Raw genomic sequence first — 24030 nt, forward strand, 5'->3', positions numbered from 1 at the left:
GGTGAGGGCTGCCTCATTCCATCCGCCATGGTAGGACACTTTACCATGCCAGGCCAGTAGCACGTAGTCTGGAATCCTTGCATAACAAAGCATGGCAGCGTATGGTCCCGGTGTTTGCTGGCATTCAAACAACATCTGTTCCTTATCTCTCTGTGTTATCCTGAGGAGCGTGATATCATTCATGGTCACCTGGTTGAAATAGGGTGCTTTTATTAAGGGGACATTCAGAGGTGCCCATTCCTGCTCGGCTGTTTGGCTGTGGCTGAACAGAAATGTTCCCTGCTGTTAGCCTCGTGGTGTGGGGGAGGGGTGAAGTGATCATCCCAGAGAATTGCGTGTGTGGGGGGTGTTATTTGGGTTTGTGCTGCATGCTAACCTGCAAACCGCAGCCCTTCCTTTTAAATTACCAACCCGTTTTAAATGGCCAACCCAACAGCCGCTTGGTATGGGAAATGGGGGCGCTGCTGTTTGAAACCGTTCCCACATGTTATGAAGTTTGAAGAAGCCAAAAGACTGTGGCTTACCATGGCTGCCTACAAGCCGAATTCTGTTGCCTGGCACTGCGTGAGTGATCTCTCACACCAAACCAGCAGGCCCTCAATATGAGGCAAAATGCGACCTTGTAATGAAAGCACATGTGCTGTGTAATGTGAACAGCATGGTTTAATGGGAAAGAGTGATCCTATTGTTCTCTAAAATGTGTCTTTTTAACTACCAATCTCCCTTTTTCCCCACCAGCTGCAAATATTTCTCCTTTGCAGAGGCTAGCGAAGATTAGAAGGCAAAAAAAAAAGCACTTGGGATGACATGTTCTCAGAGCTCCTGCTGTCCTCCCACACTGACAGAGCACAGCAGAATGCATGGAGGCAGACAATGTCAGAGTGCAGGAAAGCACAATATGAACATGAGGAGAGGTGGCGGGCTGAATGGTGGGCTGAAGAGAGTAAGTGGCGGGCTGAAGAAGATAGGTGCCGTCAGCTTGTTGACAGAAGGCAAGAGTCGATGCTCCGGCTTCTGGAGCATCAAACTGATATGCTCCAGCGTATGGTTGAGCTGCAGGAAAGGCAGCAGGAGCACAGATTGCCGCTACAGCCCCTGTGTAACCAACAGCCCTCCTCCCCAAGTTCCATAGCGTCCTCATCCAGACACCCAAGAACGCGTTGGGGGAGCCTCCGGCCACCCAGCCACTCCACCCCAGAGGATTGCCCAAGCAACAAAAGGCTGGTCTTCAATAAGTTTTAAAATTTTAAAGTTCAGTGTGTCCTTGTCCTTCCCTCCTCCCCCACCCCTCCTGGCGCTTCCCTCCTCCCCCGCCCCTCCCAGGCTACCTTGACAGTTATCTCCCTATTTGTGTGATGAATTAATATGCGACAGACCTTTCCGTATCTAACACACTAGAGTCACCTTTACTCAGTACCGTGGCCCCAGTACAAAGTCCACCTGGAGCTGCAGACTTTCTGGCAACATCATGCCAGGCACCCCGTTTTTCATCCACTGAGTCAGATAGTGAGCAAGAAGATGTGGTCTCCTGCCGCTCCTCTCACCCACCCTACAGTGCCCAATTCCAGTATGGACCTCAACCATACTGTCCCTCTGATCCCACTGAACAATTAAGAGAGAAACAAGAGGCTGAACTTGAGGAGGAAGTTACCCCACACACTAATTTCTCATCATCATCACCAGATGAGACAATGATGCACTCTCCACCGTCGTTGGCAGATTATTTTAAGCTATTTCAGGAGCTAGCCCAGCAGATGGCAGAGGCATTGCAGATACCATTACAGGAGGTGACCGTATCATACCACAAACTAATGGATATTTTACATTAGTCTATCCTACCTCATCCAGAGTAGCCCTCCCTATTAACAAGGCCCTCTTGAAACCTGCCAAACTCATATGGCAGACCCCCATGTCAGTCCCACCAACATGCAAATGGGCGAACAAAAAGTATTACATGCCAGCCAAAGACACGGAATTTCTCTTCTCCCACACACCTCCCAATTCAATCATCGTGGACGCAGTGAACTCGAGGCTGCTAGCACCATCTCAAATCCAGTCCCTATGATCGAGACTGGAAGAGGTGCAAAAAATCATGGAGGACCTTCCTTTTGAAGGTACAAAACTGTTTGCTGAGACAACAGATACTTCCCACCACACTTGAATAGACTTCAGGGCTATTAGTTGATCACTCGGAATCTAGACACCTGGACAGAAGAGAGGGGGAAAAAACCTCTTAGCCTTTATTCAGACCTCGTTCATAACAATATTCAGCTCAGATCATATAAATCCCAGAGAAAATAGTTCAGGTTCCCCAAATGGAAACTGTTGGGATCTCAAAATGACAGTTTTGATGGGTTCGTCAAGACCACTCTCCTCAATGCCATCTGACACTGGAAAAACTCCCTCATCCCTATGGATGCTGTCTCACCGTGTTCCGCAGCACCTGGGAACAGATAACCTTCAACAAATGGGTGTTGGAGATTATTCAAGGTGGGTACTCCATCCACTTCACCTCCCCGGCCCCCTCCCCAACACCCTTCCTTGTCCCTCTTTGGGGGACCATTCTCACGAGCGCATGCTATGACAAGAGACCATCTCCTCAGCGTAGGAGCCATAGAGCCACTGCCCATACATCTAAGAGGCAAAAGGCTTCCTCATACTTAAGAAAAAGGGAGATTGGAGACTCATACTAGACCTCAGAGTGCTCAACAAATTTGTCAAGACTCAGAAGTTCAAGATGGTCACATTGGCGACGATTATCCCAGCGTTAGAAAAGAGAGACTGGTTCTCAGCCTTCATCCTTCAATATGCTTGCTTCCACGTTTCGATTCATATGGTGTCTATCATATGGTGTCTATCTGACACCTTGAGTGCAGAAGGTGGGGGTCCACAAGGATTTTAAAAATTAATACTGGCCACTCCAGACTGGTATTAAATTCTCAAGGTTACAGCTCTTTTCTGACCTTGACTTGGTAAATGCTGCCACCACCCAAATGCTTAACCCCTTTTTTTGGAACCCAAGAAGGCGCACTTGAGAATTCCTTCCTGTGGGGTATCCTCAAGCCCTTTCACCATCCCTCTGGGGAAGAGCTGAGAAAGAAAACAAAGGAAATTAGCTGTTGCCACCAGCTAATTAAACAACATACGCACAAACTTCTTAGGACACCAAAAATCCAGTCCTGTTCTTAAAAAAGGTAAATTTTATTAAAAACAAAAAGAAAGACAATACATCTGGAACTGAGGCTTTTGCTAGATTTTAAAAGACTGTCCTGGATCTATTCAAGAAGCATCAAGATAGCTCTCATGAGGTTCATCTTAAAGATTACAAGCAAAACAAAAGCGTCTGGGGTTAGCACAGAGGAGTCCACCAGCCAATAAGAAATAACCCTAATCACGTCTTCCTAGACATTCCCTAATTTACTTACATTTGTGGGGTTCAGATAAGCAATCTTCAGGTATGATCTGATGGTTTTTCATACCTGGCTTAAAGCTTATCACAGCATAACTGCTCCCTGTTCCCCTCTTTTCCAGAGAACAACACACAGACAAAGGGAAGTTTTTTCCCCATTTTAAAAAGTTCTAGCCCTCCCATTTGACTCTTTTGGTCAGGTGCCCACTCCTTTCCTTTTACCTGTGGGCTTGTTAACTCTTTACAGGTAAAGCAAGTAGAGAACAGCTACTAAGAGGAATTTTATAGCTAACTGGGTGCCCATAAAAGGAAGTTACTCCCCTCCCCCCGTCATTTATTACAGTGTCACAGATGATACCTCAGATTCCCACTTGGCCAATGCCACTACCAGTACAGAGTACTCCCTTTTGGCCTCTCATTGGCTCCCAGAGTATTCTTCAAGGTCCTTTCAATAGTGGTGGCCCACTTACGCTCCTAGGTCGTTATGATTTACCCTTACCTGGATGATTGCCTCCTCAGACCGTGTTCCTTCACCAAAGCAGAGCAAGTTATCCAGACTGTCCTGGATCTATTCAAGAAGCTAGGCCTGCAAATCCATACACAAAAAATTGACATTAACACTGGTACAGAGACTAGAATTCATAGGAGCAGACCTCGACTCTCTCCAAGTAAGAGCACTCCTCTCACATCACCGTCTCTCCACACTTAGAGACAGTGCAATCCAGATACCAAATACTGGCCAGATATTGGCTTCAGTTTCTGGGGTATGTGGCCATGGGAATATCGGTGATACCTCATTGCCGACTCCGCATGAGATGCCTCCAGTTGTGGTTCAGTTTGGTTTACAGACCGAACAAGGTCAACCTAGATGAACTGCTATCGATGCCCACCAAAATCAAACAATCCCTGAATGGGTGGAAAGACCCAGCAAACACCTGCACTGGAATCCCATTCACCCAACCTCCCTCATCTCTACTCCTCACATCTGACACATCCCTTGTAGGCTGGGGCGCACATCTCAACAATCTCACAATATAAGGTAAATGGTCTCCATCTGAGATGTGTGTTCACATCAATTTACTGAAACTCAGAGCAGTCAGGAACACATATGCTCACTTCCTGCAGATGATCAAAGGTACACACACAGAGGTCATGATGGACAATATAGCCTGCATATATTCCATAAGCTGTCAAGAAGGTGTTAGATTTCCCTCCCGTTGTATGGAAGCACTAAAACTGGAACTGGTGGGTTTCCCACAGTGTTACAATATCAGTGGCTTACCTATCAGGAGTACACAAGATGACAACAGACAGTCTCAGCCGCAAATTCTCACACGACCATGAGTGGGAGATAGATTCAGTAGTACTCCACGTAGGGTGACCAGATGTCCTGATTTTATAGGGACAATTCTGATTTTTGGGTCTTTTTCTTATATAGGCTCCTATTACTCCCCACCCCCATCCCAATTTTTCACATTTGCTGTTTGGTCATCCTAACTCCACGACATAATCCGATAATTGGGGATGCCGATAATAGACTTGTTTGCTGCCTACCAGAACAAGAAATGACACATGGTACTGCTCCAGAGTGGGCATTGGACAGTGCTCCATGGGGGATACTCTCCTCTCATGTGACAAAGTCCTTCTTTATGCCTTTCCCCCATTCACTCTATTGCTGAAAGTACTGTTGAAAGTAAAAAGAGGAAAACAGCATAGTCCTTTCTCCCACATGGCACAGACAGATGTGGTACCCTTACGTGTCACAACTGGTGCTGTGTCCACTAATGACTCTTCCAATCACTCCTTCCCTCCTCTTGCAGAATGAGATGCGCTCTCCATCCCAACCTATGGATACTATGGCTCAAAGCCTGGCTCCTTCATGGTTCTAGCATGTAGAAACATGCTCTGAAGAGGTACAGGAAATGTTATTACACAGTAGGAAAGTGACTACCCGTCTTACTTACCAACAGAAGTGGACCAGGTTCTGGATCTAGTGCCAATCCAAAAGGGTCACACTGGAGATAGCCACTCTACGTATAGTCTTAGACTATTTGTTGGATCTCAAGAAATTGGGACTCTCTATTTGTACACTTAGCAGCAGATAGAAGGGACTCAATTTTCTCCCACCCGACAGCGAAGAGGTTTCTCAAAGGCATAGCGAACCTCTTTCCCCACCCAAGCTTCCTATCCTACAGTGGGACCTCAATCTAGTATTAAAAGGACTGACCAGACCACCCTTTGAACCCATGGCCACTTATTCTTTAACTCACCTTTCCATGAAGACTGATCGCCATTACCTCGGCAAGAAGGATAGGGGAGATAGTGGCCCTGATGGCATAGCCCCCATTCACAGTGGTCTTCCCCAACAAAGTCATGCTTAGACCACATCCAAAGTTCATCCTCAAGGTGACATCCGCATTTCACATGAACTGACTCATTCACCTTCCAACCTTTTATCCTAAGCCTCACCAGGATAATAGGGAAGCCATCCTCTATACGCTCGATGTAAGGAGAGCCTTGGCCTTTTATTTAGACAGGACAAGAGGTTTTTAGAAAATATCTTGGGCTTTTCCTTTCCATCGCAGACAGGTCCAAAGACACAGCGATTTCAGTTGAAAGACTCTCTAAATGGGTCTCAAATTGTATGAAACACTGTTAGCAGGGTTGCAACCTAGCACCTTTATCTACAGTCCATACACATTCCACGAGATGAGTTTCCTTGTCCGTTGCCTTTTCCAAGGGTATCCCTATATCAAAAATCTGCAGAGCAGCTACCTGGGCATCAGCACATACCTTTGCAGAACACTATGCTATCCTCGGGGACTCTGCTACAGATTTCAGATTTGGCACAATGGTACTATCATCTATAATAGACTCAACCCTGAAGCCCCAGCCCCTTCTGATTTATTGACAGAATGATGCAAATATAATTTTTTTAATTTGTCAACATTTTATTGGAAATTTCTATGAAGAGGTATTGAAACGAGGATTTGTTTTTAATTAAAAGCAACCTTTCTGGCTTTTTTGGCTGCAAAATCAGTAATAATGTCATCGTAGGACAAAGACAAAGTGATGTCTTGTTCGATTGCAAGAATAGCAAGACCAGTCAAGCATTCCTGACTCGTAGAACGGAGATAGTTTTTAATGAGCTTTAGTTTTGAGAAACTCTGTTCTCCTGATGCTACTGTTACAGGAATTGTCAGTAGAATATGAGTGGCAATGTACACATATGTCAATAAGTTTGCTGGTATGAATAAACTGTGCAACGTCCATCATCGATTTTTGCATGTGGCAACACGGATGACAATGTACTCAATTCTTCGGACAGTTCAAGTCCATTTAAATCAAAGCTATCACTGTGCTTCAGAAGCCTCTCTAGGTTCTTGGACTTTGTAATTCACTGCTCTTGTTTTCCTATTTTGTTGAATTTAGTTATGTCATACAAAAATCCAAACTGTTCATGATGTACTCATAAGGTATTAAACCTTTCGTCAATGGCAGATATTGCTTTATCCATCACAACATTAAAAAATTCAACCTCAAATTTCTTTTATGGATCATCTATGAGCTCATAGCAGATCGTCTATTTGCTCCTTCATACTCTGCTTTCTGTTTTTTCCTTGAAACTCGTGTCACATTCGGACATGGAAATTTTGGTTCTACACAAAGTGCCTGTGCAAGCTCTCTTGCTGTAATCTGTGCTTCTTTGAATCCATTTTCTCTGTATTTTACTAAAAAGTCTTGTGTGTTTGTTTAGTAAGGTAAATGTTGAATCAAGCTGCATCATTGGACTCTGCATTATTTTGCTTACACTTGAGATTTTAACAAGAATGTCATACCAGATTACGACAGATGTTAGAAACTTGAAGCTGGATATTTCAGAGGCCAATGATTGTGCTTCACTTTTTAGCTTTTGGATCTCTGGCTTCTTCTGAAATAGCAACCAGTGCTTCGTAAACTTCCTCAGATTGATATCTCAACGTTTTTGCACTTTCTACTCTGCTTTCCCAGTGCCTCTCAGATAGAGGCTTAACGGTAATACCATTGACATGTGTTTTGAATATTTGCCATCGTTGAGGGGAAGCTGAAAAGAGCACGTAAATGCATTGCAGCAAACCAAAAAAAGAAATCGCTTCTACAGAAGACTTGGCCATATCACACAAAATCAAATTAAGACTGTGGCATGCATACAGAACAAAAAAGGCTCGTGGATTTTCTGCCAGCAATCTAGCTTGCATGCCAGAAATGCATCCTCTCATATTGGCACCATTATCATAGTCTTGTCCTCTAATGTTCATTACAGACAATCCCATTCGTTTTAGTTCATCAAGGAGAACTTGAAGTCCAAAACCTGTAGTGTCCTCTACTTCTAAAAATGTGATAAACAATTCCCTAACTGTAATCTCTGTTGAATCACTGTTGAAAAATCTCACTATTAATGACATCTGTTCTTGATGACTTATGTCAGGAGTGCAATCTAGAATTATGGCAAAATATTTTGCCAAAGTAACCAATGAAACAATTTTGTCTTTCACTTTATCACTCATTAGCATGATCAGTTCACTTTGAATTCTTGGTCCCAAATAGTGGTCATGTATGTCATGTATTTCATTTTCAGTTACTCTTTGGAGATGTTCACTCATCACTGTGTCAAATTTTCCCAGCAGTTGTACAAGGCCCAAAAAAATTGCCATTTTTGGGCTGGAATAATTTCTCAATGCTTCCTCTAAAAGCAAGATTATTTGTTGATAGAAATTCAACAATAGATAATAGATGTTCAAGAACATGACGCCAATGCTGCTTCTCTGACTCCAGCAATCTTTGATTTGGGGCCTCAAGAGTTGTCTGACTTTTTTTAACCTTATACTCAGCTCACACCATTTGTGCATACTTTCAATGTGGTGTTGTGCCTTTTCATGTTGCAGTAATGTGTGACTAAGATTTTTTCAATCATTAATACCCATGGTTGCGATCTTAAAATTGCAACTATTGAAAATCTTGCATGGGAAACAAAATACAGCATCCTTGCATTTAGAGTACACAAGCCACCGTCTGTTGACAATTTCACCATTAGAAAGTCTTTTGTAGTAATTGTTTTCTGTGAATTTCCTACCTCTAATGTCTTTAAGATATTCAAGAACTTTTATTCTCATAGGGCCTTGCTCAAGTATAATGGCACGTAATTCGTTGTTTAAAGATTGCGGCCATGCGCCAATGTCATCTATATCTCATGCTAGTACAGTTTCAACTGTTGTAATTTATTGTTTTTGTGTCTGCATCTGTTTCAAATGATTGTTCTGTGTGTTGTTGCGTTTCTTGAGTTTCGTCTGCATAAAAATTTTCTTCGGCAGTTACTTGATAATCTTGATCAACTTTGTGGTTTTCTTGATGTACAAACTTAAGTATAGAACCCTTCTGTGCTTGTATAGCTAATCCTATTTCATCTTTCCATTTTCTTTTTTGTGACCCGGAAAGTTATTTTCGATACAAGATAACTTATAAGGGTGTTTTTTAAAGAAATAACTGTTTAAATTATTGTCAGATTATCAGAAATATTATTTAAAATAACTAATTTAGGATAGCCATGTATCTGTGACTTTGAGCTAGTGTGAAGACACCTCACAAGGCACTCCACCCTGACTGAGACATTGTAGAGTTGGAAACCCATGTCATTTTTACAAAGCCACTTTTTAATTTTAAATGTATAATGGACATCAATCTTAATGTTAGTTTACAACTCTATATCAGTCTTATACTGTAAATAGATCAATGGCATTGTCCAGTTTAATAAGCTTGGTTTCCAAACAGTGGGAAAATATATCCCTGGTTTTATTCCTAGGTAAAGCACAAAGTGACCAAAATGAAGTCAGCACAGAATCATCTCATCTAGATGAAGGTAGCACAGAAATGTTACAGAAGTCCTATTATGCCTTATTTTTGTTTGGAAAGATGTTAGCAATAGTAGCACATTTGGGGCACTGCCAGAAATGTATGATAAATCACTGCCTCTAAAGTTCCATCAAAAACTGAGATTTTCACAGCTCTAGCATGATCTGTTGCACAGATTCTTCACAGGGAAATGTCCCTGGCCTTTTAAACTCATATTAGCCATGTATTTACTTTATGAAAGTTGGACAAAACATTGTGAAAATGTAAGACATTGGCTGCCCAACCTCTGGGCTGGCAAAAGCTATTCTGACTCACTGGCAAATAAAGCAAGAGAATCTTAGTACAACATATGGTCACTCTATACACTAGTAAGGGGATGAGCATATTACAGTCGTTGGAGGGCTCTATTTAGCAGTAATAGGACTACAGGAAAGCCAGTCAACATTTTTTGTTTCTCTGATGAAAACTGGCCCACTCCCTGCCCCAAACCAAACTTGTCACAAATAATTGTCAACAACTTAATTTTCTGTTTTTGGCTAAGATATTTATTTAAAAAAATATTGAAATTGGATTCAGGATTGTTAGCAAGCATTTTTGGCAAACTAAGTTGTTAAATAATAATCTAAATGGAAACACAGTACTGCTTTCATGTTTGGCTCACCCCCAGCCTGCTGGTCCAACAGCTGCAGTAGAGGAGGAGATGGGTGGAAAACTGCAGGACCCCAAAATCCACCTCTTGGGGTGCAGAGTGGCAACAGCAGCAGCAAACCCTCAGGTCCGATCACAAGCCACTGGGCACCACCGCCAGCACCACGGACCATGGTGAAGTTAGCCCAGCATCTGATCTCAGGGACGGGGCACCCACGGAGCCACAGCAGCTCATCCTGCCCTGCGCTGCTCCCTCCGGATGAGATGGATCGCTGCCAGCCCAGGGGAGAGACGTACTCCCCAGCTACGGTGACCAGATGTCCTGATTTTATAGGGCCAGTCTTGATATTTGGGGCTTTGTCTTATATAGGCACCAATTACCCCACACCTAGGGTGACCCGACAGCAAATGTGAAAAATCAGGACAGGGGCAGGGGTCATAGGAACCTATATAAGAAAAAGACCCCAAAATTGGGACTGTCCCTATACAAGTGGGACATCTGGTCACCCTACCCCAACCCCCTCTCCTGAAGATTTTTCACACATGCTATCTGGTCATCCTATCCCCAGCCAGCTGTGTGTGAGCATTCCAATCCAACCCCTGTTGCTTGGGCTGGCTGCCGAGGAAGTGAGTCACTTTCACTTTCATTTCCTCAGCAGGCAGGCTGCCACCTCACCCCACCCCTGCCGGAGAGGAGGGGGGATATGGGGGGTGCTCCATGGGGGGGAGAATACACCCTATGGTGGGCAACAAAGGATACTGCCAGAGCTGCCCAGCCTGCCTCACCTCACACCGGGGGGAGAGAGTCACACAGTTGAGTTCCTTCCCCCACCTCTTCCCAGAGATCCCAGCAGCCAATCCCTCTCCCTCAGACTGCTGCAGGCAGCTCATTTGGCTCTCTCTAGGACCCAACCCTGCTCTTACATGCTCCACTGCTTCCCGTCCGTCCCAGCTCCCAGCAGAGTGGTGCCCCAGACATACTGGTGCCCTATGCTGCCTACGGCTAAGGATAGCCCTGCATATCAGAGGTAATCCAGGACAATGGTCAGAGTTCTCACAGGGGTCATAAAATGAAGATCCAAGGGGCTGGGTCACTGTGTTGAGAAGGTGAGGTCTGACAAAGTGATAAAGCAGAGTCAGGAGAAGTAGCAAGGCTAGGAAGTCTAGGAAGCAACTGGCAGGCACTGGTTTGTTGCTCAGACAGCTTCCTTTTCCTTATGGACTTTATATAGTCCAGGCACCCAGTGAGAGTGGTGCCTGTCCATCCTATCAGGGGCATGGCTGCTGTGAGCCTTTAGCACTAAGCCTGTTGGTCAGGAAACAGCTGAGTGCATTGCTGTGGCACCGCAGCTAAGGCTGATACCTAAGGATCCGGGTTCAGTACTGGGATCCAACACTGTCACTCTTGCTTTTTAAATATCAACAGTTTTTTAGTAATTATTTTTCAAATCACTTTAGTTAATTTTATATTAAACAATTCTTATAGCTACATATGAGAAATTCAAATGAGTTGCTTAACACAATCGGAAGCCTAAAAACTGCATTTTAAGAAACTTAAGCATTAAGTTGCTTAGGAGAACAGTCTCAGTGACAGTCAATAGGGCTTGTGCTCCTAAATCATTAACTAGGATTGTAGGATTGGATTTTCAAATATATATAATGAAAACCCTGATACCTAAACATCAGCATTAATATTTCCTTCTCACAACTGTTTATGAGCAGCGGTATTTTTGTACTTTTAGAGCAGTTTTGTGATGCTAAGGACAGTGTGATGTTATCTGATTACAATATGACCATATAGAGCATTGTTGCAACCAGTGGTGAGCTGGAGCCGGTTCTCACTGGTTCGCAGGAACCGGTTGTTAAATTTAGAAGCCCTTTTAGAACCCGTTGTTCTGGGAGCCTGTTGTTAATATTTTGGCAGCTCATCACTGGTTGCAACCACTGTTATAGATTTGCTGCAAATCTTGTACAATGTTTGTCAAGTGAGGTGTCTATGAAAAGGTTATGATTTTGTTGGTTATGCTATCCATATGCATGTATCCTTTTTGTATTTGAAGTTGTAAGTATTGGCACTATACCTAGATTTCAAATGTTTGCTTCTGGGGTACCACCCACAAGGTAGCTAGCCAGCACATCTTGGAGGGACTATTCAAATTAAGTGGCTCATCAAGAAACACTTGGTTGACAATGGACCATGGGAGACGCCCATCTACATTGAGTGGACTGTCATGTAAACATGCTGTCTGGAGTGTAGTTAATGGCTTCCTGCAATGACTGAGCGAAGTTGGGCGTGGACATGTGACTCCAAACTCCATCTTGTTGCTGTAATTTTCCACAGAACAATGGGTTTCCCTCCACATGGCAGAGGATATAAAAGGCGCTGGAAACCTCTCCATTTTGCCTCTGTCTTGCCCCACCCTCTATCCTGCTCCAGCCTTTTTCCAGCCCAAGCCTCTGGACTATGAACTTATACTAATGGGAGCATTCTAACCAAGGGATCAAGGACCTTCTAATGATTTGGAAGCAGGCAGAGGCTTGACTTAAGCCAGCAGTTTATTCCATCACTGCTACAAACCTGAACCAAGAACTTTGCAATTATTGTATGTATTTGATTCCTTTAACTAATTTTAACTCTCACCTTTCTTTCTTTTTATGAATAAACCTTTAGATTTTAGATACTAGAGGATTGACACCAGTGTGATTTTTGGGTAAGCTCTAAGTTATATATTGACCTGGGTGTGTGGCTGGTCCTTTGGGATCAGAAGAACCTATTATTTGATGAGACTGGTTGTAAAAAACCACTCACCTTTAAATCCAGTGTTTTTGGTGGTGATATAAGAACTCGAATGCCTGAGGAAACTGCCTTTATGTTTTCATGGTAGCCAGTGTGGTGAAACAGAAGTTTACTTTTGTGGCTGGTTCGGTATATCCTAGGGGGCTTAGCTACCAGTCTTGGGGTGTATCTGCCCTATTTCTCAGCAGTTTTTCCTGAATTTGGCATCCTCAGTTGTGACCCACTGAGGCATGGTTACAGGCAGGAAGGGAATTTCTTTAGAACAGTTTCTATGGCAATTTTTCTGGGTAAGAAACCAAGTAAAGCCAGAAAACCAGATTAAAACAAATCCCACATCTTCTCCCACAGAAAAGTGGCTGTCCTGTTACTGGAAGTGGCAATTTTCAACTGATTGTAATGTCCCTGCTTGAGAAAATAATTAGTGACTCTTTGCAGGGAAGCATTATCAGCCTTTTGTTCATCCTTGGCATTAATGTTTCTGCTGCAGGGTTGGATTAAGACCATCGTGAGCCATAGGAACACCATGCCACAGGGCCTCCTGGGATCTCGTCTCCCTGGTATGTCCATGTCTCCTAACTTGAGTGTCCTAGAGAGACAGTAGTGACAGCTATAGAAGACCCCCTTCCTTCGGAATAGTAGCAATGATACTAGTGGTCCCTGTTCCCTCACAAGTGGGTCCCCCACTACTTAGTCTCAGCAGTCAAGGCATAAGCATATGGGTGGAAGGGCCAGGCTCATTGTGCTCTTCTGCCACATGGAGTCCTTTGCTGTGGTGGTGTTGGTGAGATCCCTACAGCAGAATAGTGAGTGTGATGCACTGGGCAGTACATACTTTTCAGAAGCTGTATTTCGAACTGTCTAGGCTCAGACAAAATTCACTGTATCATTAATGTTCAGGTTATGTTTTCAAGTTTATTTTGATTTTTCCCAAATGTGGAGAGCTTTTAAAATTTTTTTTAGATTGGGCTAAACTTCTGTTATAATCACATGATTCCAGTAGCAGGGCCCAATGCACAGACCTCTAATGCATCTGCCTTAATCCTGCCTGGGTCTGATTAAAGTTATTGTTCCTAAAAAGGAGAAAAACTAGTTTGTTTATATAGTAAAGATCCATCCCATAGACCTTTTTGACCATCCTACAAATTTTAGGGAAGAAATTGGTCCCTGCAATAGAATTATGTAGGCTGTTCTAAAACTATAATAGAAAGGGTGTTCATTCTCTAAGTACTATAAGATCTTTTCATAAGGGACAAAGCTTTCAAAGATCCTATCTGAGGATTCATTGAGCTCTTCTTTGGCATTCTCTCAATACCACTCCCTCCTGGACATATGCTCTTTTAATTTACTGTTGGGGAGGTGTTTAACCACACACTGACACAAGAGAGCTTTGTTACTACTGGTTATGTTGATAAAAGTTACTGCTGTGCACTGTTGTACTTGTCAACATACTTGCTCTTCCACAGCAAATTATCTACAGTAATATCAAGTTCTAAGTTTTGCCAACCAGCATTTCTTTGTGTGTGTGTGTGTGTGTGTGTGTGTGTGTGTGTGTGTGTGTGTGTGAAAGAAAATTCAGTTAGGTTGTTAAATGAGTTTATTTTATTTAGTATACAAGGGAAAATTTTCATAAACACCCAAGTGACTTTGAAGCCTACATCACTTTTCAAAACAAGACTATGCTCCTGAAGGAGGGCCTAAGTGCAGTAGCAATGTATTTAGCATAGTTATCAGCTCTGTATTGCAGATAATGTGCCTGATTCTCATTTACACTAAGGCCCCTTTACACATCTCTATTAATGTGGTGTATAAAATTGTGTATAAAAAAAGTGTATAAAATTAATTTACTCCCCTGTTAAGGCCCTTTTAACATTGACAGAATTGTGCCAAGTGAACTCAGTGCAAATGGGAATCCAGTTCAGTTTCTCCATAGCCATGATTATCCAATATAATTTATTAAAATGAATACAGGAGGGTCGTAAGGAGTGCTAAATCAATAGCTTAATCAGAAACTCAGGTGTTCCATGTATCCACAGACCAAATATAGCATGAGCAGCAGCACAAACTTCATCCATGCTGCCCTTAGGGTTGCCAACTTTCTACTCGCACACAACTGAACACCCTTACCCCACCCCACTCCTTCTCTGAGGCCCCACCCCCTATTCACTCCATTCCCCCCTCCCTCTGTCTCTCACTCTCCCCACCCTCACTCAATCTTTTTCACCTGGGTGGGGCAGGAGGTTGGGGTTTGGGAGGGGGTGAGGGCTCCCACTGGGGTTGTGGGATCTGGGGTGGAGCTTGGGATGAGGGATTTGGGGTGTATGAGGTTGCTCCGGGCTGGGACAGAGGGGTTCAGAAGGCGGGAGGGGGATCAGGGCTGGAGCAGGGGGTTGGGACATGAGAGGGTTCAGGAGTGCAGGCTCTGGGTGGCACTTACCTCAGGCAGCTCCCGGAAGCAGTGGCATGTCCCCCCCTCTGACTCCTGTGCAGAAGTGTAGCCAGGTGGCTCTGCATGCTGCTCCGTCCACAGGTGCTGCCCCCGTAGCTCTCATTGGCAGTAGTTACCAGCCAGTGGGAGCTGCAGAGCTGGCATGTGGGGCAGGGGCAGCGTGCAGAGCTCCCTGGCTACCCCTATGTGTAGGAGCTGGAGCGTGGACATGCTGCTGTTTCTGGAGCCACGCGGAGCCACAGCAGGCAGGGAGCCTGCCTTAGCCCCACTGTGCTGCCAACCACACTTTTAACAGCAGTGCTGACCGGTGCCTCCAAGGTCCCTTTTCATCCAGGTGTTCCGGTTGAAAACCGGACACCTGGCAACTCTAGCTGCCCTACCTCAACCTTATTCTGCAAAGGGGGGGCAAGAGGCAAATTGTGGATCTAGATCCATACAGTCCTTGGTCTGTCTCCTGAGAATTCTACTGGTTGCTATGGGTTGAAGCTACATTTAAACTTGATTTGAGGGCTCAGTACTGCTCCACGTTGAATTCAATGGCAGTGGCAACAGATTCAGGCTCTAAGACTTTATGAAAGAAAGGGCAGAAAATATACTCCAGAAGAATGAGGGAACAGGTGAAATAAAAGTCAAGTATGTAGAAAGAATATTAACACTTTCAATTTTACTAGATCTAGGCTTTACCAGAGAATACAAAGTTTTATTTAGGGCTGCAATGAGGTTAAAACTAGTAAAATCACACACTGAGCAGGGTGAATGATTAGAGGGAGACTAAGCCTGAAAGTAGGAAGTGAAGAACTACAGTGACATTTCTGGAAAGGATTTTAATGTTTGTTGGACTCAAGAGACCCAGTCACTAAATGCTCCTTTGTTTAATATATCTACTGTAGTTAATTGAAGACGGGTAGCTTTATAGGAGCAGGCTTTTAGGTGTCTATGGAAAAATCTGCATTAAAGAACCATTTTAGATAAGGAAGGCAATTAATTGGGCATCTACATGTGACCTTATTTTCCCCAGAAAAATATAACTGAAGTCTCAGAACAGTTTCCCATAGAATTGCTAGAGTATGAGGGCTTTGCTGTGAGTTCCCCAAGTTTGCTGTCAAAAGTTTTTTTTTTTTTTTTTTTTTTTTTAATCAATCAATGAAGTGGTTGCTCAGTACTACACTGCAAATGCACTGTTATATTTATAGCAGGAAGTCTCCCTCTGACTGTTCAAAAGCTGCATGCAGGCATCATTCCCCCAGCCTTAAAAACAACAACAACAAAAACACAACAATCATCTGAGCTACCCAAGTTCATTGTTGCCTCAGGGAAAAGCCTTATATGAACCTAAAAACCCTCTAGCATATATACCAATATCTATGATTGAATTATCCATCAATTGTGGCTTTGTTACAATTTTCCCACCACGTGTTGGAGAGACACTACGGACTGAAAATGATCAAGTGACCAAAAAGAAGACAATTTATTTAGCCCTTTATGGTAAAGCTTTGAAAATGAAATCCTTATACCTTTATACAATTCAAGTAAATAAGCTGAATGCTGAGGTGGGAAGAAGGAATTCTTTCCCTATAAAGATAGGGAGCAGATCTCTTTTTTTTTCCCACCCCACTCCCTCCATAAGCCACAGTAGCCTCCACTTCTATTGTGCCACTCACTCTGCGGGTAGACAGGTCAGTGGATTCATTACGCTATCCTGTCCACAAACTCCTCCCTTGCATTGCGGTCCAAGGAACCTCTTCAGAGCCATATTTAATAGTTTTAATTGAATATGCAGCCCCTGTGTGGGATCCCTGACTCCTATGTACTGCTGTAACGACCTGTTACACCTGTAGAATTGCCCTCTCTCTCCAGTGTAAATAGCTATTAGGATCCAACCATAAGATATGATCTGAATCTTATTTGAAGTGAATGAGAATATTTTTCTGTTTCATATATCTGGTCACATCTACACGTACAGCTTTTGCTGATATAATAATGTTCATTAGGGGTGGTGGTTTTTAATGACATTTGTAAGGTGATTAAAAAAAAAAACCCCATGATGTAGATGCAGTTATACTGGCATATAGGTGCTTTTGTCAGTATAGCTTATTTCACTCAATGAACTGGTATTATCTATATTGCCAAAAGCACTTTTCCCCCCAGTATAATCTGTATCTACACTAGGGCACTTTGCCAATATAGCTATACTTGCAAACCTTTTCTAATGTAGATTAGGCCTCATTGTGGAAAGACACTCAGCTAGAGAATCCTTAGGCAGATGTGTCCTACAGCACCACATAAAGAATCCTGACATCTTGACATGAAGTTTCATTGACTTCACTGAAAGATCAAATATCAACATGTGATCCAGTAGAATTAAAGTTTCCAGGAGGGAGGTGTATCAGACTCTTAAGATGAATGTGCAACCTCTAGAACAGGGGTTCTCACAACACATTTTTTGGTGATCTCGGAGTGTGGCCATCAACTCTTGCTGGTGGGCACTCTGACAAACACGTCTCTCTGTTCCTGCCTCCCATGACCCTTCAGCAAGAACCCGCCCCAGGGAAGATGGGTTGAGAACTCACCAGCCGCCTGTGGAATCCCTGGCTCCCTGTACCCCAGCTGGGTGTGAGCTGCCCAGGGGAGCAACCCAGTCACTGAACACCACAGCTTCTTCCACTGACAAGAGCCACCTCTGGTGCTGCGCACACCAACTACACATGTCTCCAGCAGTGCTGCCCAGAGCTCCCAAGGAGGCTGCGTGGTGCAGAGCACTGATCCCTGCTGGGGATGCAGCGGAAACATCAAGGTTGGTTACTGCAGGATTGTGCTACTGCTTTGCCCCCCATATCTCTGCCCAAGCTTTGGAGGCTGTTATGGCCGCATAACAATCCGCTAGTGGCCGCATGCGAGAAACACTGCTCAAGAATGCCTTGCTCTTAGAACCTTTGCATTCTCCAAACCTCAGCTTTTCTGAGCATGAAGTAAATTGTCACGAAGAATTAAATCATGAGACACCTTCAAAAATCTACATTTCTTCACCAATTTGTTGTCTAGGAAAAACATTTAATAATCAGGATTAAACATATCCTTCAGAGAAGGAGATAAACTGATAGATGTATCAGCAAACTCTCCTGGAGTCTGATGCAAAAGATGTAGTAAACTATCTATGTGGAAAGAAGAAATAAAATAGCTCTGAAGCACATTCATGAAAAATATATAGCCTTTGAAATTTTGGTTTATTTTAAATAAGGAAGCGAAAGGCATTGAACGGGTTCACATTCTTGGGAGCCTTAGAGCCCTCTTTTAAAAAAAAGATTAACATGAATAGATCTTCACATTTATAGGATGGCTTTTCTTGTCAGGATGGTCAGGTGTCTGACTTCAAAAATGCATTCATGCACAAGTGTCTAGCTGCTAGTTTACTTGGATACATATATCAAATCAGGAGAGATTCTTGTATTTAAATAATGATCATCACCAACTGGCTATTCTCAACACAAACACAACTTCCCAAATTAATTTGCTTCATACTGTACCTGATTTGTTGAAGATCAACATAGCCTTGGATATAAATGCTGTTATGGTGTCACTTCTGCTATCTTAAATTCAAGACCCTGTTGTATTCCCATATCTGTGCTTTATGCACCTTAGAGTAAAAGAGAACAATCGGAATCTCACGTGCTAAGAGAGGTGGACTGCAGAATTTGGACCTAGACTTTCTCCAAGTTGATAGTATTTGGATCTGGGATTTTGATTTAGGGTGTTGCCATGTCTCATGATTTTATCGTAAGTCTTGTGATTTTATTGAGCACCTTGTAATATTTGGTGTGTTTTCTTAAAGTAACAGCTGTTGGAGGCAACTGACTACATGAGAATCTCAGCTTTAACTTAATCAAGTTTGCAGCATAATGTCTATGGAGAAAAGTTTGAAAATATGACTTGACTGCAGACTCTAAATGCTCAATAAGTAGAAGGTAAATAACCCCAAAATTAATATTTTTAAAAAAATCTCATGATTTTAAGTCAATATCTGATTTTTGGGCCCTAATTCATGAGTTTTGAATGCTTGGGGTTGGCATCTGTAATAAGTACTCTGTTACAACCAATCTGGTCTGGATTTGAACGAGTGACCTAGTAACAAAATCCTCCATATCCCAATAATCAAAGTTGTACAGCCCTAATGATACTAGTTACAAAATGCTGAGATTCCTGTCTGTGACTTATTGTTATTTGACTCTACAATCATTTAAAACTTTTGAAAAATTTAATTAACTTTTTAATAATCTCAGATTACTATTTTAAAAATATTGAAAAACCTAGGGACATTCTGCATGTCACGAAAGATCGCTAAGTGATTTAAAGATATATGGACATTTATTTGCAGAAGTTTAATTGTTGCACAGATAATATAGATGCATTTTATTGGGTATTATGTTTGAAAGCTGCATATATACACACTACTTCAATCCTGTTTTATCAGCAAAAGGAATGTTTAGTATGTTATCAGTGTCATCTGGTATGAGGAGGATCGCTTCACTGAATAAACCATTACACATTTATTTATTTTAGACTGTAAAACTAATGGGGAAAGCAGCAGTTGAAGAAACAAGATTGAAGAACTGCAAAGGTGATTGTATTTTGCCAAATAGTTCTTTAGCAGCTATGTAAGTTATTGGTTGTATATCCTATGCTGGGCAGGGTGGACAGCCTTTTGTAGCAAGGAAAGGGCAACTGGCAGATCTGCTGCATTTCCTGTGTACCTCCAGATATTGTGGAATCCGCTCTGTAGGGTTGGACTCCATGGTTCTAAGACAGAGAGGTGGAGCCAGGGAACAGTCTCTCTGGAATATGTGCTTGTGCAGATTGGGCAGTTTTCAGTTCAACAATCCCCTTGGAAATTATTGCTGATTAATCCACCAGCAACTCTCTTACACTGGGATTGAGAGTGTGGCTACTGGCAGTGGGCTGCATAATAGTATGGCTTTTTATGTATGGAAAAGGAGGAGCTTTGCAGGCATCCTGGACCTCCATGTGGACTTCCCTGCTCTCTATTGTTTCTAAGATATTACTCATATTCCAGGGGGATCAAAGCCTCCTTCAGTGGGACAATTTATGTTAATTGCAAATGTATAAGTCATTTATAAAAGATTAATTAGTAGATGTTATAAAGATGTTAATCATAAGTAACATGTTTTTATAGCTATAAGCAACCCATTTACTTTGCTTTGGAACAGGACATATTTTAGTCCAGGAGTTGCAAACTTTGTTATAAGCCTGTGACAGACACCCAAAGGAGTATAGATGTTCTAAGCAATCTATTGACAATTATATAGTAAAAATATAGTTTCTGAACAAGCCTGATTGTAGAAGATGCTATATCATTATCTATTCAGTATTTTTTATAATCAGCTATTCAGTGTAAGGAGATCCTTAAGAGGGGATTGTCATAAGTGATTAAAAATACTTATGAGATTCTAAGCATTACACATTTAACAATTAATTAACCATTTATTCAGAACATTAGTTTTTAACACTATACAAAGTATGTATAAATATACCCTTAATATAAAATGTGACCCATACTATGATAACGGCAAGATTTCTGTAGTACAGGTCATTGTCTGCCCAAGCTCACTTAAGCCCTATTCTGTCATATGTGCCCCATTCTGATCTCCCACTTGGCTTTAACTAACATTAGGTATGACTTGAGGAAGGATGGTTCAGGGTGTGGACCACTAGCCTGGAACTCTGGAATCCTGGATTCAATTTCCTGCTCCACCTCAGACTTCCAGTGTGACTATGGGCAAATCACTTAGTTCTTCTGTGCTGCAGTTCCCCATCTGTAAAATGAGAATACTTCCGTACCTCATCAAGGAAGTTGTGACAATAAATATATTTAAGATTGTGAGATGGCCAGATACTGTGATAATGGGGACAATCATTTTAAATACACACACACACACACACAGTATATATAGTTTAAAATAGAAATGAGTAGATAAGAAGGGAAATACATGTTTAAGAAAAGTTTGAAATGAGATATAACTGCTGCTCTTGAATGGCTGAGAATTGTGCTAATTTTTTTTTCTCAACTCTCCCGTTTCCCACTCTAACCTGCTTGTTTTTCTCATCCACCTGTTATGCCTTAGACTGTAAGCTCTCTGAGAGACTGTCATTTGTTATATGATTTACATGTAGAATGAAGTCCTGACCTGATTGGCCTTTTGGGACCACTACAATATAAACATTTAATAATAATAATATAATAACCTAGAATGAGGAATTAAGTTCACAGTTATAAGCAATATCTGAAGTAGCTGCAAGAGCTTTTTGATTATATTTATTATATATTATATATATACTTCTCGTGCATCCTATTAGCTGCTATAAAGTTTACTTGCCTGAATCCTCACTGATTGCAATAAACATTATGGAAGTCAAACTGTTTTGCATTCAACCATTTAAACTACAAATCAAAGTTTCCATCCTGTATGCACATTCTCTCCATCATTCTGAGCAAAGAACTTCTATTGACATGCATTTGGGGACAAGGCTCTGAGTCAAATTCAGCCTTGGTGTTAACATGCACAGCTCCTATTGACTTTTATGTGAGCTGTGCTCCCTTTATTCCAGAACTGAACTTGGTCCTCCAAGTCCTACGTGGTAAGAGGAGTGACCAGCTACGTAAAGTAGTATGTTAGGGAGTCCCTGTCATCAAGGCAAATGTGAAAAAAGACATTTCACATGAACAACATTTTATGGAGCCAATAGCTTTTTGATTCCCACTTCTATTTTTCAGATATTCAAGATTCAGGCAGAAAAGAAGGCTTAAGCACCCCCACAGTGTTTCTAACCCTTCATGGAAATGAAGCTGAACCAAACCCCTGCCTCAGAAAACCCCAAAACATAGGCAAAGTTTCATTCTGCACCCAAAACGGAGAGAGATCTTCTGTGGCTTGAAGAAGGTCGGAGGCTCCTTCCGGAGCTGTTCTGTCTGTGCCCCTGACCCATGAAATCCTACAATTGATCTTAAGTGATGGGAAGGGTCTTGCATAGTCCATCTACACCTTGGTGAACTTCCCCCTGTGTGTTTGTACTGATAAGGACACTAGATACTATAATTTCTCTTAAATTTAATTTAAAGACATTATCATATCAACTGAACATTTGTATCGTATACAAATACTCCCTCTGCCTAGCCTGCTTTATATCATTCTCATTGATAATCCCTATAATGTCGTAATAGTTATGTAACCTAGGTACTATAAGCATTGCTATTATAGATCTGTTAAGGGAATTTTGAAGTGACAATCTGTGCTGCAGGGAATCACCACTTTTAAAAAGTGTAGGGTAAAGCTTTGGAGGGGGAAAAGAGAGCCAGTATATCATATGTATATTTTGTCACTCTGGCTACAGAAGCAAACAGCATCAATGAAATTGTATTTGACCAGAGTAAGAGTTAGAGGAATGCAACAACTTACTGCTTCAGAGTAACAGCCGTGTTAGTCTGTATCCGCAAAAAGAACAGGATTACTTGTGGCTACACCTTAGAGACTAACAAATTTATTTGAGCATAAGCTTTGGTGGGCTACATTCCACTTCATCGGATGCATGCAGTGGAAAATACAGTAGGAAGCTGTTACTCTGAAGCAAACACCCATTGTTTCATGTTCTCTCTCTCTGTGTGTGTGTGTATACACACATATATATATATATCTTCCTACTGTATTTTCCACTGCATGCATCCGATGAAGTGGGCTGTAGCCCACATAAGCTTATGCTCAAATAAATTTGTTAGTCTCTAAGGTGCCACAAGTACTCCTGTTCAACTTACTGCTTGTATTAGATAAACTGAACTATTTGAGGAAGGAGGAATTAAGTAGTCACTGATTAAAGAAAATAATTGAGCTGATCTCTCCTGAGTTTATAGAGCCCAATGACAAAATGACCTTTACTGTACCTCACAGAAAACAGGACAAAAATAATTCTCTTTTAAAGCCTTTCTTCCAAATTATGTATACTTTGTACCAACGCAGTGACGATATATGTGGAAATGGACTTATCTCATTCAAACAGATCATTATAAACTTGATGAATTTTATAGCCTACAGGAAAAGTATTTTCATCAGATGTGTTTGTGTAGCTGTAACTCCTCTAGTCTGTCAGCACTCATCTTGATAATTTATACCTGTTCTTCAACATTTCACTTGTATAATTTTTTACTGGCTGTTTTGATTGGCATTTTATACGTCAATGTAATTTAAAAACTCAATAAAATACTTTTTACACAAATAATATTCTATAAAGCAGTCAAGTTTCTCATGGTGATTCTTCAGATTCTAAATGAGTGAAGGAGACCCTCTATTAGATCGTACCTTCTTGTAAAGGTTTACAGCTACAGTCAGATGCTTTGTTTGGTAGTGTAGATCAGCTTCATGGGAATACAACCATTGGAGGAAAGGAGACCTTTATAAAAAAAGTTCTGTGGGAAGATATAATTAGGATCCATAGAAATTTAATGGGGGTATATAGACATTATTCTGAATATCTATAGACTAACTTTAATTTTCTATAGGCATTTTCAGGCATCCTAGAAATGGTAAATATTTCTCTATTTGTTGCAAAGGAATTTCCCATAAGTGACACCACTGCAGTTGCTGCCCCAACACTACTCTCCAACCACTGTTGAAGAAACGACATCTGCTTTACCATATCCCTCCTATGAAAGCAGAACTATGGAATATTTTGCATGACTGAACCACATAAACATCAATTCTGCTGCTCATAGAGTCTTCATGAACAGAGAGTGGAGTGGGTAAGGATGATTTGACCAGAAATGTCTCTCTCAAAGCA

At 41.9% G+C, this 24030-nt stretch overlaps 1 long non-coding RNA gene across 2 annotated transcripts; it reads left to right on the forward strand.

The window, feature by feature from the left end:
- Window positions 1–6644: 6644 nt before the first annotated feature.
- On the forward strand, window positions 6645–23458 carry LOC101950560 (uncharacterized). Of its 2 annotated transcripts, XR_002887899.3 has the most exons (6): window positions 6645–10974; window positions 12618–12657; window positions 13231–13300; window positions 19019–19151; window positions 19747–19804; window positions 21977–23458. It is a non-coding gene; the product is annotated as an uncharacterized LOC101950560 (long non-coding RNA). The 2 variants fall into 2 exon arrangements; XR_010589116.1 differs by lacking the exon at window positions 12618–12657.
- The last annotated feature ends 572 nt before the right edge of the window (window positions 23459–24030 follow it).

The sequence above is a fragment of the Chrysemys picta genome, chromosome 7 (genome assembly GCF_011386835.1).
Source record: "Chrysemys picta bellii isolate R12L10 chromosome 7, ASM1138683v2, whole genome shotgun sequence".
Taxonomy (NCBI): domain Eukaryota; kingdom Metazoa; phylum Chordata; order Testudines; family Emydidae; genus Chrysemys; species Chrysemys picta.